We start from the raw sequence: 19,458 nt of genomic DNA on the forward strand, positions 1-19,458 counted from the left end.
ATTTGAAACTCTTGGCTTTTTCATTAGGAATTTACCATCATGTTTCCAAATAATTTGCTTATTATTTACTGTTGTTGTTGTTTCATTTAAGACATCATGTGTTGGCCTCCTACCATAGGAGGTGAGAATTTTCATTTCCTCACAACCTGCCCCTGCAATACACACATAGTTTTCCTCCCTACCTTTCATAATTATTTCACAATTTTGGTTAAACCAGTTACACTCTTATAGGATTATGGTTATATAAATACTATTAAAGGCAAAGGAGAGAAGGAAAGATATAAGCTTCTGAATGCAGAGTTCCAAAGAATAGTGAGGAGAGATAAGAAAGCCTTCCTAAGTGATCAGTGCAAAGAAATAGAGGAAAACAATAGAGTGGAAAAGACTAGAGATCTCTTCAAGAAAATTAGAGATACCAAGGGAACATTTCATGCAAAGATGGGTATGATAAAGGACAGAAATGGTATGGATCAAACAGAAGAAGAAGATATTAAGAAGAGGTGGCAAGAATACACAGAATAACTATCCAAAAATGATAATCACGATGACCCAGATAACCACGATGGTGTGATCACTCACCTAGAGCCAGACTTCCTGGGATGCAAAGTCAAGTGGGCCTTAGGAAGAATCACTATGAATAAAATTAGTGGAGGTGATGGAATTCCAGTTGAGCTATTTCAAATCCTAAAAGATGATGCTATGAAAGTGCTGCACTCAATATGCCAGCAAATTTGGAAAACTCAGCAGTGACCACAGGACTGGAAAAGGTCAGTTTTCATTCCAATCCCAAAGAAAGGCAATGCCAAAGAATGCTCAAATTACTGCACAATTGCACTCATCTCACATGCTAGAAAAGTAATGCTCAAAATTCTCCAAGCTGGGCTTCAACAGTACGTGAACCGTGAACTTCCAGATGTTCAAGCTGGATTTAGAAAAGGCAGAGGAACCAGAGATCAAATTGCCAAATCATCAAAAAAGCAAGGGAGTTCCAGAAAAATATCTATTTCTGCTTTATTGAGTATGCCAAAGCCTTTGACTGTGTAGATCACAACAAACTGTGGAAAATTCTTAAAGAGATGGGAATACCAGACCACCTGACCTGCCTCCTGAGAAATCTGTATGCAAGTCAAAAAGCAACAGTTAGAAACAGATATAGAACAACAGATAGGTTCCAAATTGGAAAAGGAGTACGTCAAGGCTGTATATTGTCACCCTGCTTATTTAACTTATGTGCAGAGTACATCATGCGAAATGCCAGGCTGGATGAAGCACAAGCTGGAATGAAGATTGCCAGGAGAAATATCAATAACCTCAGATATGCAGATGACATCACCCTTATGGCAGAAAGGTAAGAATAACTAAAGAGCCTCTTGATGAAAGTGAAAGAGCAGAGTGAAAAAGTTGGCTTAAAACTCAACATTCAAAACACTAAGATCACGGTTTTCGGTCCCATCATTCCATGGCAAATAGATAGGGAAATAGTGGAAACAGTGACAGACTTTACTTTCGTGGGCTCCAAAATCACTGCAGATGGTGACTGTAGCCATGAAATTAAAAGACACTTGCTCCTTGAAAGAAAAGCTGTGACCAACCTAGACAGCATATTAAGAAGCAGAGGCATTACTTTGCCAACAAAGGTCCACCTAGTCAGAGCTATGGTTTTTCCAGTAGTCATGTATGGATGTGAGAGTTGGACTATAAAGAAACCTGAGGGCCAAAGAATTGATGCTTTTGAACTATGGTGTTGGAGAAGACTCTTGAGACTTCCTTGGACTGCAAGAAGATCAAACCAGTCAAAACTAAAGGAAATCAGTCCTGAAGTTCATTGGAAGGAACTGATGCTGAAGCTGAAAGTCCAATACTTTGGCCACCTAAATGGCAACCCACTCCAGTGTTCTTGCCTGGAGAATTCCAGGGATGGGGGAGTCTGGTGGGCTTCCATCTATGGGGTTGCACAGAGTCGGACACAACTGAAGTGACTTAGCAGTAGCAGCAAATAATTGACTCATTGGAAAAGACCCTGATGCTGGGCAAGATTGAAGGCAGGAGGAGAAGAGGATGAGAGAGGCTTAGATGGTTGGATGGCATCACCAATTCAATGGACGTGAATTTGAGTAAACTCCAGGAGTTGGTGATGGACAGGGAAGCCTAATGTGCTGCAGTCCATGGGGTTGCAAAGAGTTGGACACGACTGAGCGACTGAACTGAACTAAACTGAAATACTGTTAATAATTGAGTCACAAACTGTAATAATTACATTCCTTTCTGTAACACATTTTTTTCTGGAGTCATTTTTCTTTATAAAATTTTCTATGAATCATTATTTCTTTGATTATGAAAAAGTCATTAATAATAAATAAATCATTAGTTCTTTAATTACTTCCTCCTTTAGGTTTTATTTGTCCCCTTTGACTGGAAATTGGATACAAGACTGTTTATATTTGTCCCTCATTTCTCATCTCCCTCTTCTCGCTTCCATTTTTGAAACTTTGGTTCTGGGACATTTGCTGAGCTTTAACTTCCTCTCTGTCCGATTTTTTTTTTTTTTTGTAGTTTTGAATTTTCACTATCACTTTGAATCCCAAGGAGCTCTTTCTACTTCTCTGAATGTGACTTTCTTCCAAAAGCATCCTGTTCTTAAATGTGTTCTCTTCTTATCTGAGGATGGTTTTGAGTTCTTTTGTGGCTGTGCTCAGCACATGGTGTCTTGGTTCCTTTGTCAGGGATTGAACCTGCCCCCTGCATTGGAAGCACAGAGTCCTAAGCACTGGGCCACCAGGGAAGGTCCTATCTGAGGATGTTAATAACTTGTTTTATTAAAAAAAAAAAAGTGTTGCCTGCTCCCTCCATTGTCTGTCTGTCTGTCTCTCTGTGTGAATACGATTTTTTTCCATTTAATTCCTATCATGTTAAAGACTTTAATAAAATGTTTAGTGACCCCAATTGTTAATGCTTACTTAATAGCAAGACACTAAAAAACCCTTTGGAAGTGCTTGAGTGGGGCCTCAGCTTGATGACAGGGCAGTTTCACTGTAACATTTTTTTGCTGGAGAAGGAGTGACCCACAGTTCTCAATATTGTCAACTGTCGGTCTTTTCTTTGAGTCAAAGACTCCTGCAGTCTCCTGACTAGAAAAGCACAGGCCTGGCTTGCAGGGTCCTGGTGTATGTGGGGTGCATGAGTTGGGGGGCCTCCTGGTTCAGTCTGGAGAACTTCACCTCATCCCTCTGTTTCCATGGAGCTTTCTTGCCTTGCCCTTTGCCAGGGGGGAAGGGAAGGGGGTGTCCCCACATCCAGAACCTCTGAGCTGGAATCCTTGCTGCTGGTGTTGGAGAGACACAGCCATCAGGGTCTACAGGGTTGGAAAGGGGCCAGGAAGGGCCTGACCCCTGATACAAGCTTGCTTTCCTCCTCAGCCTTTGAATTGCCTCGTCCACCAACTGCCGAGCCTTTCTGAGGTTCGGTGGTCTGACGTGGCTTCTTGTTGGGAGGGTGAGTCCTCTATGGTCACTCACTTTTTAATTTTTGCCCCTCTGGTAGCATTGTTCTCATTTATCCGTTCACTTCCTATCTTCCAGTGTTCGTTGATGTCTGTCTGTTGCTGTCTTCACTCTCATTCTCTGTGTCTCCCTATCATTTCCTAATTTTACTTCCATTTTAATGGCATTTTAGAAGAGAACAAAGGCTAGTGATTTTGTTCACATGACCACATCCAAGTGGAAGTTATTTTACCTTCCTTTTCCTTTCCTGATCTTTAATCCCTCTTTTTAAAGTGGTTTACAGTAGTAGAGAATGCATTTTGAATATGTTGATGCTAAAAAGCTTGCATTTACTGAAGAATCTAAAAATAGAAAATTTGCATGTTTTGGAATTGTGAGTAAAGGAATGTTGCCAATGGCTTTTGGTGTCTGAAGTAAGTCCAAGGCTGTGAGTATTCTCAATTCCCAGAAGAGGCAATGTGGTGGTCCCTTGAGGCATGACACTGGATGGTGCTCAGGAGACTTGACTACTTCTTCCAACTTCAGTTCTCCTGCTAGGTAGCTGTGCAAACTTGGGTGGACTAGTTCTCCTCTCTGGGACTCTGTTTCCCCCAGAAGAAGATTCCTCGTATTCTTTATTGCTCCGCCTGTGTTTTTAAGTCCCTGAGATTGAGCACTCATGTAAAGAAGGTCAGTTGCTGGCAAGGAATCACACACGAAGGCAAACACCCAACAGAGGGTTCATGTTCTAATGCAGTCCTCACATTTTATTACATTTTCTCTGTGTGTTCTCAAAGAATCTTCTTAATTTAGGGGAAGATACTTTTTCCCACTGTCCCTGAGGGACTTTCCCCTCTCCCTAGAGTTTTGGTGCCAGCTGACTTCCAGGCAAAAGAATCTTGGCTTTTTCTCAAATATGAAGCAGCCCTAAAAATGGAATAAGTTCTTTTCCTGGGAAGAGTCTTGCTTCCCCACCCCCTCCACCACCACCGCCCCCACCATTTAGGGATATATTTGTGCATTTAATTTCCACTTTTTCCTCTAGATCTTAGGTTCCATGAGGGCAGGGACTTGGTGTGTCTTATTTCTTGCTCTGTCTGTTGTTTCTTGCCCAGGGCCTGACACATTATAGGTGATTCAATGAATAAAGTGGATAGTAACAATTTAGAGATTCTAAAGACATCCATTCCCCAGAGAAAAGGACTCTTGGCATGGCAAGAAATTTAATTGTAGATGTTCTCTTATCTTCAGATGAGGGAAAGTAGGGAAGGGCAACTTTTCATAGTGGATGAGGAAGAACAGTGGGGATTTTATTTGAAATCAATAAAGAATGCTCTGGAGAGTTTGAAGAAAGTTGGGGTTAATTCATTCTGCTTGGCTTTGGCCCAAAATATGAGCCTTGTATGATTAATGATTGGGGAGTTGAATAAAAAGAAAAATTACTGTATCTTTAGTCTATTACATATACTGTTTTAGTTAATTATTTCAACAAAATATTAATGTAGTATTTTTATCCTGACTTTACAGATAAGAGAACAGAAATACAGAACATTTATATAAATTGCTCACTAATACAAGTGGTAATACTAGAGGTAGATTTTAAACTCAGAGAGTCCAACGTCTTAGCATCTTAAAGAGATCAAAGATAAGAAAGAATTCTTATATTTATCCTCATTTTTACTATTTCCAACGTTCTTCATTTGTTTGTATAGATCAAATTTCCATTTGGTGTCATATTCTTTTTACCTGAAGACATTCCTATCACACTTCTTTTAGTGTAGGACTGGTGATAATTCACTCTCTTGGGTTTCTTGTGTGTGTGTGTGTCTGAAAGCATATATTAAAAAGACTCCTTTGTTTTCTTGTGGTTTATTATAAGGACCAACGATAGGTCCTTATTGGTTATCTATTTTATTTATTTATTTATCCCAGCATATGGGATCTTAGTTCTCTGACCAGGAATTGAACCTTTGCTCCCTGTAATGGAAGCATGGAATCTTAACCACTGGACCACCAGGGAAGTCCCTCAAAGAATATTTTCAAAAATCGCTTTTGAAAGATATTTTCACTGAGTATAGACATCTGGACTGACATTTTTTATTTTAGCGTTTAAAGGTGTCTCCCTGTGGTCTTGTAGTCTACATAACTTCTGATGAGAAGTCTGGGATAATCCTTATTTTTATTTCTTTACATGTCATGTATCTTTTTTCTCTTGCTGACTTCAAAATTTTCTCTTTATCTTTGGTTGAAAGTAGGTTAAATATGAGGTCTGTGAGTATGCGTACGCATATGTTTTAATCCTGTTTGTGATTCTTTGAGCTTCTTGGATCTGTAGTTTGTTTCTTCCATTAATTTTGGAAAATTCTTAACCACCAGTTCTTCCAACATTTCTTCTGTCCTGTTCTCTCTCTTTTACGTTTGGAACTCCACTTACACACGGGTTAGACCTTTTGCTGTTGCCTCACAGCTCCTACATGCTCTGTTTTGTTGTTTTCTGCTCGTTTGGTGTCTCTGTGTCAACCCCTTGGGAAGGAAATAGCCTATTCCTTTGAAGTTTCCTCAAGAGTTTCCTCTCTTCTCTTCAAGTCAACTTCTTGTCTACCAGAAAGCCTATTATCAAACTTTACCTCTTCATTTGGTGACAACTGAATTGTTTAGTTTTGTGTGATGCAATAACAGGCAGTTACATGGATAAAGACAGAAACTTTGATTTTTCAGACATTACCTCTGGCTCTAAGAGACATGAGCCTAACTGGAGAGAGAAGCCTTGTCCCATAGGACAGCATATGGGAGAGGCAGCATGAGATGGTTATCCTAATATGGGCCTGCTTGGTTTCAAGTCTTTTACTGGTCCTATGGTTTTAGCTAACTACCTGAGCCACATTTTCCTTATTTACAGTGAGAATACTGCCATCGCCTCATACATCTACTAAGCCCTAAATGAGGAATAACATGTAAAGCATTTAGGTTGGCCTTAGGCACGTGTTTGGTCTCTGATGGTTGTTGGATCTGAATGTAATGGAATAAGTGATTGTACTAGTTTGCTGGGGCTGCTGTAACAAGGTGCACAGACTAGGCAGCTTAAACAACAGAAATGTACCCTCTCACAGTTCTGGAAGCTCGAAGTCCAAGGTCAAGGTGCCAGCAGTGTAGGCTCCTTCTGAAGGTGATGAGGAAGACATGCTCTGTGCTTCTCTCCCAGACTCCTGTGCTTTTCTAGAAATCCCTGATGTTTGGTGGCATGTAGGCACATCACCCAAATTTCCACCTTCACGTTCAGATGGTTTTCTTCCTGTGCACATGTCTGTGTGTAGCATTTCACAAGGACACTGGTCATATCGGTATAGGGGTCCACTCAACTCCAAATATGTCCTCATCTTAACCAATCACATTTTCAACAATCATCTTTTCAAATAAGGTCATGGAAAGTTCCCTGGTGATCCAGTGTTTGAGACACCAAGGGGGCTTAAACACCTGCAGAGGGTGCAGAGTCTGACCCTGGTGGGGGAACTAAGATCCCACATGCCTCCCAGTGGGGCCAAACAAACAAACAACAAAAGATACCCAAATAAGGTCACGTTGTGAGTTGCACAGTACTTCAGCATATGACTTTGGTGGCGGGGGTGGCTGTGTACCACCTAATCCCGAACAGTGGTAAGGAAGAAATATTCTAGAGAAGGTAGAGGAGGTGGAGATAGGTCACTAGTAACCAAATGATCCATGAAACCTTTTTCGATTCCTGTGGAACTTGATCCAGGACTTGATAGTCGACAGTGACTTAGTGGTGGTGACACAAGGGCCGTGTGATCCTGGGGGAAAATGTGATAAGCAAAGATGTCAAGGCAGAAATGTGGAGATGTGATTGGCTGGACTGGCAAGCAGGGGCCTGGGAGTAATCTGGAGGCCCTTGACTGCTGAACTAAGGAGTTTGCACTTCATAGTCTTGGCAGGAAGAAGCTATTGAAAGATTATGACGCATACCACAGAGACAAGTCAGCAGTGCAAAGGAAACCTGAAGTATGTAAATACTAGCTCCAGTCACTGAAAATGACACCAGAGACCCACATTACTAGTGAATTCACTACGAGTAACTTTGCAGCTGGGGATTGGATTGAATGAACTCCTCCTGTGTCCACTCTGTAGCTCTTTGTATATATTCGGCTCCTCGGCTGGTTGGACTTAGGGGTACAGTGTGTAATCAGGTGAGAGCTGGTCTGTGGGCCAAGTAGCAGGGTTTATATGAGGATCAGACCAGATGACTAGGATATACAGTGTTCTCAAGACTGAAGGGAGGATACACAGTGGAGATCTGGCTGACTGCATTACTTAGAAATGCCAGTAAGGCAGGGGGAGCTCAGAGGAAGGGACAGTTGGCTCACTGCACAGACAGATGGCAGAAAACGCACAGAGCAGTGTTGAGGGGTTCAGGTGTCACAGGCTGCCATGGCTCACTGCCCAGGCCGTTCATCCTTGCTCCATTAGAATCTCAACACCTAGATCATCCAAGAACCAAAACCTCATGGAAAAGTGAAAAATTTACTCCATCCATCAATCGTTTGATCTATAGGATGCCAGCTGATTTCAAGGGAAACTACTGTTTAATCTCAGTTGTCGGTTGCCATGGCAGCACACTAGCACAGTCCTAGTGTCTGACGCATTGCACCCGTCACTCAACACACGGGCAGCATCTGGCACCACGCAATTCTTGTGGCCACCCCGCGGTCACCACAGACCATGTAAGCTCAGTAATTAACTTGTCAACACTCTCCACTGGTGGCCAGAAATTCCCACTGGTCCTGGAGGGCTTGGCTCAGGGTGTGAGCCATGGTGTGGGCAGGTTTCCTCACCCTGACTCTTGGAAGCATGCCTGGCATTTCTGGTGGGTGAGTTTGTTGCTCATCTGTGTACTCTCAGTTATGCAGAGTTCTGTTCAGAAGGACTTCATTGTTGGGTTTTTAGAAGCCAGTATTACGTTCCTATTACAGACAGAACCCAAACTCAAGGCAAATGTAAACTGACCAGACCCTTCTAATGTGTAAGCTCTTAGCTGTTGACTTACAGTACCTTAAACTGCACTGGGTTCTCTGCACATGGGTTTCTTTCCCTAAGGTCCCCTGCTCACTTGAGAATTAGATACCAAACCTATTTCTTTTCTGGAATGACCTTTGGCTCTGATTATCTCCCACATGAGATAATGCATATAAAACAGTTATTGTTTGGCACTTGATATACTGCAAGCTCTGAATAAAAGTTGGATAAAACCGTTCTTACAATCACTCCCCCAACATGCCAATTGTAGCATCAACAGAGGCTCCCCAAGTCTAGAAATCACCTCTTACTTAGAGTTTCTTATGAACAGGCATATCCAAATGGTAACACTGATGGCAATCATTCTTCTGTACAACTTAAACTGTGCAGTCTGTCAATGACTTCTCAGTACAACTGAAAAAACCCCATAGGATCTGGTTAAGCTACATGTGGAGGGTGATAAGAGGCCAGGTGTGGCAGGAGCAGTGGGCAGGCTTGTGGCTTGGTGGGTGGTGAGGCTAGATAATTTAGGGGTGGTGGGGGTGAGTCAGCAGAAAGGCTGCTGGGTGGTGGGTGGGAGAGACCAGGCTGGCCCCTGGGAAGTAGCCACATGCCAGGAAGATGAAGCACTGTTGCTATGTTATCAGAATGGTCTGGGAGAGAAATAGCAGGAAAATGGAGGCAGGGAGAATGGCCAGGGTCCTGCAAAAGCTGCCCTAGGGAATCAGGGCATGGGCTAGCAGACTGGTAGGCTTCGGAATGGGGGGCCTGATGAATCTCTAAAGCTAGACGTGATCCCCACCTTCTTGGTCACTAGTGGTCATCTGGGCCCTTTGCAGTGAGGGACAGAGGATCAGACCTTTCAAAATGTGAGTCAGAAAAGTCTGAGGGATAGAGTGTTTATCTGGGGGAATTTCTCCAGATTATGGTCTCGTATAGTAGACAAGAGAGTTGGATTAGATGATAACTCTGTGTGTGTCTGTTTAGTTGCTCAGTCGTGTCAGACTCTTTGCAACCCCATGGACTGTAGCCCACCAGACTCCTCTGTCCATGGGATTCTCCAGGCAAGAATACTGGAGTGAGTTGCCATTTCCTCCTCCAGGGGATCTTCCTGACCCAGGGATAAACCCATATCTCCTGCATTGCAGGTGGACTCTTTACCACTGAGCCACCTGGGAAGCCCAAAATGATAACTAGGGCTCAAGTAATAATCTCTCAGTTTATACCACAAGCAACAGTCTCTTGGTTTATACCATGAGCAGTAATCTCTCGATTTATACCACGAGCAATAATCTCTTGGTTTATACCATGAGTAATAATCTCTCGGTTTATACCATAGCCGGGCAGTTTGGAAGGCAAGCACTGCAGTGACCAAGATGACAGGCATCTGCTCTCACGTGGCTGCTTCTCTGGTTTGTGTCATCCTGTTTCAGTGAGCTCACCTGTGCCAAGGTACCTGGCTTCACACCTGGCATAGAAACTTAAAATGACACCTATTGTTTTCCCTACTCCTCATGGTTTCAGGCGTGTCATCAAATCCTCCTTCATCACTCTTGTCACTGCTCATGCTTGCTGTTTGCACACACACCTCTTTCCCTGCTCTTTCTGGTTGCTGTGAAGTTAATCCCTAATCAGCCACAGGCATGAGCTCACCAGGCGTGAAGCAGGATTGACATTGCCTAGCAACTGGGAAAATAGCTCCCGCGGGCCCCACAGCAGCTCCAGAGCCTCAGCCCCGGGCCATGTGGGAACGGAAGAGCTTCAGTTGAAATACAGATACAAACAAACCGAACTGGCCCCCAAACATCACGCTTCATGTGCCTGACTCTCGGGGGAATGATATTAACCACCCTCTCAAGCACTGACACGTCCCTAAAAGGGTCAGAGAGGAGGGGTGAGCAATCAGGGTTGGAAAATCCGTAAACCCTGCACATGGACACACACACACACACACACACACACACACACACACACACACCCTGATGAAGAAACGCACGCGCATACGTAGTTGGCGCTGGCTTCCTGCTCTGTGCGTCTGCGCTGACTCAGGGGAGGTGGTCGCACGTCAGAGGCCAGCAAGCATCCTGCATGTCTGGATCAGTGAACAAGGACAAAAGTCACTCAGGTCAGAGACGTTACAAAGCCCTGTGTGGCGGATGCCCGCTCCCCTTCCTGGTCCTCCTCCATCACACACGCAGCACTCGGTGGGAAGGGTCAGCGCCCAGAGGACAAAGGGCTGCTGTCAGCAGTCCTGCATGGGGGAGGCAGTGGTGTTCAGGACGAATGTCCATCTGCAGCCACGGTAGCCCTGGTTTGCCTGCGGAGGTGCTTCAGGGGCTCCGTTCCTGATTATAAGGACCTGAGAGAGTCTTTGGCAGGACAGCTGAGCTGAAGACTTTTCTGCCAGATGGTAGGTCAGAGGCAGGAGTGGGGCAGGGTGAGAGATGCAGTGACCCCCTGAGGATTGCTTCGGCCCCCTCCAAGGAAGGTCACATTATTAAAAGCCTAGAAAACAAGGCCCAGAGAGGTGAAGTCTCTGCCTGTAGGCAACAGCTCATCCTGCCAGGAGAGTGAGGTGGGCCGGGCTTCTGTACTGCAATCAGTGTAGCGGGCCCTGGGTCAGGTTGGTGGGGGCTGAGCCCTGGTCTGCCCCTCATTGGCTGTGTGACCCAGGTCCTCCTGAGGACAGGGAGATGCATGATGCCTCATAGGGTGGGTGTGGGAAATACTGAAGCTGTGAGCATGATTAATAGCCCAGACCCTGGGGCCCTGGTAAATTCTCCCACTTGGAAGACCTAGCATTTGTGTGCGTCTTCATACTTCTGGATTCAACAGTCAGCTCGCCTTGGTGCCTTCATCTGATCGAATAGCAACAGCTCTCCCGTCCCTTGACTGCGTGATCACTCCCTGTCACTTGATAACTTCCTGTTTTTTGGCAGGTCCTTTATGTCACCATCCCCTACCCCCTGGTCATACCTCCCTGCCTAGCACTCTCGGCATCAAATAACATCTACCGTTCTGACCCTGGGACCAATTCCTAGCTTGTTAGAAAATTATCACACCCCAAGCCTACCTATAACATTTATAAGATAATTTAATATGGTAAGGTTTTAGAAATTATTAATGCAATTCATATATACTTAGACTCGGTTCTTTTACTTCAGTCGTAATCTGAGTCTTGGGACTGGGCTAGAACCTGGGTTTCTGGTTCTGATCTTGTAACATTTTCATGTGGAACTGAGGTAAGAATTAGGGGGACCCTGAGTGTATTGTGAGCCAGAGCTAATCCAGGATGAATCTGAGATGAAAAGGGGTCTGCAGAAATGATCATCCCCCCATTCTTCCAAGTCACTCTGAATTTCACTCCAGTTTGGCATCACCCTCACCACTTTATTGAAATGGCTTTTGCTGAAGTCAGTCGTATGTGCTCCATCTAATGGTTATCAATAATTTTTTTTGGACTAGTATATTTTCATACCAACTTGTATCTATTCAGAGTATGTGCTGTGTGTGTGTGTGTGCTGTGCTAAGTTGCTTCAGTCGTGTCTGACTCTGTACAGTCCCATGGACTGTAACCCACCAGGCTCCTCTGTCCTTGGAATTTTCCAGGCAGGAATACTGGAGTGGGTTGCCATTTCCTTCTCCAGGAGATCTTCTTGACCCAGAGATCAAAACCACATCTCTTATGTCTCCTTCATTGGCAGGCAGGTTCTTTACCACTAGCAAGGCAATGGCACCCCACTCTAGTACTCTTGCCTGGAAAATCCCACGGATGGAGGAGCCTGGTAGGCTGCAGTCCATGGGGTCGCTAAGAGTCAGACACGACTGAGCGACTTCACTTTCACTTTTCACTTTCATGCATTGGAGAAAGAAATGGCAACCCACTCCAGTGTTCTTGCCTGGAGAATCCCAGGGACAGGCGAGCCTGGTGAGCTGACGTCTATGGGGTCGCACAGAGTCGGACACGACTGAAGCAACTTAGCAGCAGCAGCAGCAGCGCCAGCTGGGAAGCCCATTTCAAGTATAGTGAAAGTGAAAGTCACTCAGTTGTGTCCGAGTCTTTGTGATCCCATGGACTATACAGTCCATGGAATTCTCCAGGCCAGAATACTGGAGTGGGTAGCCTTTCCCTTCTCCAGGGGATCTTCCCAACCCAGGGGATCTTCCTAACCCAGAAATCGAACCCAGGTATCCCACATTGCAGATGGATTCTTTACCAGTTGAGCCACAAGGGAAGCCCTTCAAGTATAAGGTATGTCTAATTATTCCAAGTTGCAATCATTGATACTGTCACAAGCATTAGAAAGAGAATGCTGCAAGCTTAGGCATAGTTTTACATAGATTTGTTTACCTTCAGGAAGTCCAGAATCTCAAGAAATTATTAAAATTATAAACAGGTTGGTTTTTATAAATGTTTCCCCTCAATTTTGGTTAAATGTACCCATGTAAAATACTGACATTGTTTCTGATCCTGAAGCAGAATTGTCTAGTATATAGACTTGCTTTAGTCCTTACTCAAGAATGATGTTTATGCAAAGTTCTCAGTGAGATATCCATTTGTATATGTCAGGAAATTAGCATTCTAAATTTTCACATTCCCAAGTACTGTTAACCAGTGTAAAAAGTAAGGAGAACAACTACTATTATATTTTTCTGAGAAATTTCTCAAATGATGGGATCACGTTCAGGAAATAATCCTCAAAAATATAAATTCTTACACAAAATTTCTTTAAATAAGCCTCTGCCAAATTCTTCACTTGACAGCCATACTTTAAAAATCTTTACCTGTAAATTCTTAGTTTGGTTTTTCCTGAATCTTGAAAATTTCTAAGTTCCATTAAATATATAATCTTCTGTTTCCTCTTAAAGAACTCATGTTCACAAAAGGATCATCATCATTGTTCTCATCTGATTCAAAAATGACCCCTTTAGCTATTTGGCTCTGAGATGTGAGTTACCCAGATGATAAACTTGACCACCTTTTGTGGGAAAATGTCTTCTTCCACATCCACTCTTCCCACCTCTGAGTAACATTGCAGGAGGGCGGCCACGTTGTGGACTTAAAGCCGTCTGTAATAGACCTATTTCTAGATGATGCTGAGCTTCTGCTTTGAGTAGAAGTGTCTAGATCAGTGCTGGGTCTACCAGTTTACTGTAAAGGGTAAAACTTGGAAATAGCTGATAAAAAGAAAGGGAGGCACAGGGCAGGGTGGGGAGGAGCTTCCACACCAGCATGGCCACCTTGACCAGCCCTGAGGCTCCACACTGCTCTTTTCCCCTTCCTTGTCCCCATGGAGCTTTCGCACCACTGACCACTCCCTCCTGGAGCACATTATTTCCTTCTGTGACTCCACAGGCTCTGGTTGGCTTTCTACTTCTCTGTCCACTTATTCCCTTAAGCTCCTGTGATGGAGCTTCTCCTTCTGTCTTTAATTTTAGAATTTCTCAGGGCTTCCCAGGTGGCCCTAGTGATAAAGAACCTGCCTGCCAATGCAGGAGACATAAGAGACACAGGTTCAATCCCTGTATTGGGAAGATCCCCTGAAAGAGAGCATGACAACCTACTCCAATATTCTTGCCTGGAGAATCCCATGGACAGTGGAGCCTGTCCATGGTGGGCCACAGACCATGTGATCGCAAAGAGTTGGACATAACTGAAGTGATGGCACATGTACAGGTCTTCAAGATGAAAAGACAACATGCAGAATGGGAGAAAATATTTGCAAATGAAGCAACTGACAAGAAATTAATGTCCAAAATATACAAACAGCTCATGCAGCCCAATATCAAGAAACAACCCAATCAAAAAATGGGCAGAAGACCTAAATAGATGTTTCTCCAGAGAAGACATGCAGATGGCCAAGAAACACACAAAAAAGATTCTCAACATCCATCACTTATTGGATAATTGCAAACCAAAGCTACAATGAGGTTTCACTTCACACTGGTCAGAATGGCCATCATCAAAAAATTGACAACAAATGCTGGGGAGAGTGTGGAGGAAAGGGAAGCCTTCAACACTGTTGCTACAGTGTGGAGGATCTTTAACAAACTAAAAATAGAACTACCACATGATCCAGCAATCCCAGTCCTGGGGATATACCTGGAGAAAACCATAATTCCAAAAGATACATCATTCCAATGTAATTCACTGCAGCTCTATTTTCCAGGACATGGAAGCATCCTAAATGCCCATCAGCAGAGGAATGGATAAAGAAGGTGTGGTACATATTACAGTGGAATATTACTCAGCCATAAAAAGGAATGAAATTGAGGAGACATGGATGGACCTAGAGACTGCCAAACAGACTGAAGTAAGTCAGAAAGAGAAAAACAAATATAATATATTAATGCATATATGTGGAAACTAGATCCTAGATCACCTTTTCTTTTCACTTTACTTCCCTCTGGGATATCTTACCCATGTTCATGGATTCAAATACCATCCACAGGAAGACAGCTCCCGAACTTATTTCTGGTCACAGAGGCAGCTCTGGTCCCTTCTACCCAATTCCATCCACATCTCTCTTCTGTCTCTCCTGTGTCCACACTCATTGTCTTCATGTAGACAACTAGACAGCTCTGAGAGGCCACTCTGCCTCAACTCTGATGTCATCTGCACTCAGCCAGAAAGTGATTATTTATAAATGCAAATCAGACTCTGTTATGACCCATGGAATAATCTCAGGGACTCATCATTATTCCTAGAATATTCCAATGTTCTTTTTAATTTTTTAAAAATTTGACCAGACTGCATGACTTGCAGGATCTTGCAGGATCCCAACCAGGAATCAAACCCACACCCTTGGCAGTGAAAATATGGAGTCCTAACCACTAGACCACCAGGGAATTCCCAAATATTCCAATAATCTTATCATGGCTACTTAGGTCCTGAATGATTTGACTCCTGGTGATGGCTTTAGCACTCTGGCTTGCTTTGGGCTCTTGAATTTACCAAAATAATGGCTTCTATTCATGTCAGAGCCTACTCCCTCGCCAGGTGTGCCCCTTTTCTATGCTTGTGTAGTGATACACACTTGTTCTTTGTGGCTCTTATCACAACTGGTATGAAATATTTGGTATTTGTTTGTTGTCTCTTTCTCCCACCAAAATGTCCCTTAAAGTCTGGCATGTGTCTTTTTTGTTCAACTATTTGTCTCTAATGCTGAGAGTTGGACCATAAAGAAGGCTGAGTGCTGGAGAATTGTTGCTTTTAAATTGTGGTGCTGGAGAAGATTCTTGAGAGTCCCTTGGACAGCAAGGAGATCAAACTAGTCAGTCCTAAAGGAAATCAACTCTGAGTATTCATTGGAATGACTGATACTGAAGCTTTTGGCCCCCTGATGTGAAGAGCTGACTCATTGGGAAAGACCCTGATGCTGGGAAAGATTGAGGGCAGGAGGAGAAGGGGATGACAGAGGATGAGATGGTTGGATGGTATCACTGACTCAGTGGACATGAATCTGAGCAAACTCTGGGAGATAGTGAAGGACAGGAAAGCCTGGCATGCTGCAGTCTATGGGATCGCAAGAGTTGGACACGACTGAGTAACTGAACAACAACAACAATCCATGCTGACTGCTGGCACATAGAACTGGTTAAATATTGCTGCTGCTGTGCTTGTTGTTATCAGTGGTCCCAATTCTCTCATAACAAACAACTTGACCTTGGTCAGGTTGTTTCCTCCAGTCGTCAGATCATCATCTTTTCTTGGATAAGATGACCTCTGTCGTTTCTCCAGCTTTAAGAGTCAATGATTCAGGGAACTTTGAGGACTCGTGCATTCTGGAACTCTTTGAAACACTTTCATGGGAGGGGTAAGGATCATTTCTCTTTGCAGCCAGGCTCTGTTGGCTTGTCTTGGAAGATAAGCAAGAATGACACACAAGGGAGGAGAAAGCCCAGGCCAGTCTGGCTTGGTTCAGCCTGGAACCTGGTACTTGTGGGTGGGACTAGACACAGATGTTTCATGGCAGCCACATCATGTACCTCTTCCTGGAAATTATGGTAGGAGATGAACCAGAGAAAAAGGATGACCTGAATTTATTTTCTTGGAAAGAATATTTTGTTAACAAAACTCCTGCTTTTCCTCATACATGGTCAGAGAGGCTAACTGAGCAAAAAAAATCTGGGTTTGAACCACTCCCTCACTGCTGACCACGCCCAGGAACATCGCCCCTAAGAGCATGGTCCTCGGTTCCAACTCACACTTGACTTCTCCAGAGGTCCCGGCTGTCCTGCTCCTTTTGGTGATTTGCCACTAATCTGATACATGTGTAATATGAGTCCATTTGGATGAAATTTGTGGGAAGGAAAGAAGAGAATGCAGAGAAGGACAGACTTTAAGTGGGAATAGATGGAGTGTGAAGAATGGAGGCATCCCCATGTAATAGATAGGACTGTACCCAGCCAAGTGACACAAAACCCAAAGTAACAGTGGTTTGAGCAAGATGAAGGTTTATTTGTCCCACATATTAACGTTAGGAGGCAGATGGGAGAGCACTGTGGCTTTGCAGTGTCAGGACCGGACAACTGGTCCTGCACCTCTGCACCTCTGCCACCTTCAGCATGCCTTTTCCATCTTGCAGTCTAGGCTGCATGTGTATCTGCATTTTAGGCATCTGGGAAAGAAAAGAGTGAAGAGGGGAGGGGAAGGGCACATGTCTTCTTTTTAAGGACACTTCCCAGTCATTGATTACATTGCTTCAGCTTATGTCCTGCTGGCCAAAACTCAGTCATATGGCCTCGTGTAGCTGCAGAAAGGTTGGGGGGTGTGGCTTTATTCTGAATGGCCTCATGCCTACTTTCTTCCTATTACTGAGGAAAGTGAGAATAGGTATCAGAGGACACACCCTGAAAACAAGAATGGACCCCGTAGATGTCATAAGAACAGCCACAGTCAGCCTCGGGTGTTGGCTCTGGAGCTGGGCAGCCAGACCTGATTGGAATCTTAATTCTACAGCTGCAAACCGTGCAACCCCGGGCACATTTATGAGTCTCTCTGAACATCAGCCTTCTCTTCTGTAAGTCCCACTAATAATAACTACTTCAGAGAACAGTCACCAGAATTCATCATGGTGATATTCTTAAATTACCTGGGGTACCCCCTGGCAGACCACTGGAGCTGACAGTCAGCGTTAATGATGGCGATGTTTGGATGGGGAGATGCCCCAAGGATGTCCTTCTTCTGCACAACTGGAAATGAGCATTCTAGCTGGCCAACGTCCTTCTTGTGATCGTCACCCACACCCTTCAGCAGGGCTGTTATTTTCTCTTTAGATAGATTCATCTCTTGCTTGGGTTTGGAGTTCCTTGGAAGCCAAGATCTTCTGGACAGAATGGAACACTGATATTGAATAAGTCACAGCTTTCAAGAAAGAAATGCCCATGAATTCCCTCTTCAAGAATGCTCCAGTCCTTCAAATATGCATTTAATTTAGGTTTAATAAAGCAGCTGTTTAATAACTGCTGATTAAAAGCATATTTGTGGCTTGTGATGTGGTCCTGGAATAGTAAGAGCAGTTTTTGTCTTCATTTCCATCTCCTCCTCTACCTACTACCTAATGGTCAATGTTTGTTCTTCTCTAAAAGGATTTTATTAATCACTATTTATTACAAGAAGGGAACATGCCAAAGGCCACTCCTTCCATTTCCATCCCAGTGATGAATACACACCCTTCCCCCACTCAATACAAGGCATATGGTGAACTCAGATACCAGTTGGGTGACTTTCTCCTACAGGCTGGAAATCCGGCCCAGGTGCTGTACCTGCTGTTGGACTGAGGCAGATCTGGGCTCTGTATGTTTCCTTTGCACAGGACCAGCAGTGTCAGGGATGATCTCTTATCCAGTTGAAGGATAACTGAATGATACTTGACATTCATGCAGAGTTCTGCAGTTCATAGAACATTTTCATGTCAACATAAATAACAAGGATGATACCAACCATTTGTTGGGTATATTTCATATCTATTAAGTATTTCTATATAAGTATTTCATATCTATTATCTCTACATTTTACCATCCAGCATAATGGGCATTATTTTATACTGGGTTTTACGGATTAGTAAACTGAGGCTCAGAGAGTAGAGATGACTTACCCAAGGATGCAAATTCTAAGGAGGCAATTCTGAAAAGAGGTAAACTTGGGGCTTGTATGGTTTTCCAGATTTCACGATAATTTCTTACCTCTTAAGGGAGCAAGTAGAAGAAAGAAGAGGATGGACTGGGACCATACAAGTGCTACCTGGAAGGAAATATTTTTAGAATCACAACCAAAGGGGCCCTGCAGCAAGATTCTGTATGTTCTAAACATCCCAGGAGCCACTCATCCTTTTGCTGTCTCCCAGGTTCCTCTCTGGCTGGGGTGGGGATGGCAGCTGTCTCTGAGTGTTAATAGTGAGGAAGGTTGGAAAGAGATGCTGTTTTTGGACAGGACAGTCCAAGCTCAGCATCATTGGCAAGTGGTCATAGCAGGAGGAGCTGGTGGGGACACCTGATAATTATTAACAATAATACCATTTTTTCTTGTTTGATATTTAATGTTACTGTTTCCTTAGCTTCTTTCATTCTCCAATCATATCTCTTACAGTGAGACTCATGTTTCTTAAACATCAATACATATGCTTTTTCCTATAATTCTTATAAAACCATTTCAAAATGCATTATCAATATTACTAGTAACATAAAAACTACCAGTAGCATTTATATTTCTGTTGTCATTTAGATGTGCTTTGCAATTGGGTTATTTTGTATTTTTTAGGTTCAGTTTTATAACTTCTTTTCCTATTTGCTTTAATTATATATATTTTTATATCTGAAACTTTTTTTATTTAAAATTTTTATTTTATATTGGCATATAGTTGATTCACAGTGTTGTCTTAGTTTCAAGTATACAGCAAAGTGGTTCAGTTATACATATACATATATCCAACATTTACTTATTTGAAGT

The sequence above is a fragment of the Bos indicus genome, chromosome 29, assembly GCF_029378745.1.
Source record: "Bos indicus isolate NIAB-ARS_2022 breed Sahiwal x Tharparkar chromosome 29, NIAB-ARS_B.indTharparkar_mat_pri_1.0, whole genome shotgun sequence".
In the NCBI taxonomy this organism is placed as follows: Eukaryota; Metazoa; Chordata; class Mammalia; order Artiodactyla; family Bovidae; genus Bos; species Bos indicus.